Source organism: Penaeus monodon, chromosome 25 (assembly GCF_015228065.2).
Source record: "Penaeus monodon isolate SGIC_2016 chromosome 25, NSTDA_Pmon_1, whole genome shotgun sequence".
Taxonomy (NCBI): domain Eukaryota; kingdom Metazoa; phylum Arthropoda; class Malacostraca; order Decapoda; family Penaeidae; genus Penaeus; species Penaeus monodon.
In genome coordinates, this window is record NC_051410.1 from 18205640 (window position 1) to 18206162 (window position 523).

The window sequence follows — 523 nt, forward strand, 5'->3', positions numbered from 1 at the left end:
CGAAGGTCCTCCACACCGAGAAGCAAAACCAGACCTTGAGGAGTAGCAATCTCCCGTCATGCTAGATGCTGCCCTGGTCTTCTAGGAACCCTGAGATAAATTACTTTCTGTCCTAAATTGTATTGATTCCCGAGGGTCGATAGCGATGGCTGGTCTGCTCTAAGATTAATAAAGGACCTATTAATCTGACACCGGCATCTGCTTATACTCCTGTGCATTCGCTGTGCTGGACTTCCTCGCACTCGTATACAACTCCCGTGGTTTGTTTATGTTTTGAATTTTGGGTGATTTTCCGAACTGAGAGGTTATTTATGTGGTTATTTGTTTTCTTCGAGGTTGAGACGATTTTGGGAGGGGAAATAACGACGTAATGTGGAGGCTGTTTGTTGTGTGTCTTTAATCAGGTAGGGAATGTATATTTTCATTAGAGCGACCCAAAGCTAGCGCGGGGCAATCTAAAAGATGCAGAAAATTCATGGTCTATAATGTCTTTTATACGGCTCTTTTACGAGGCTTATAATGC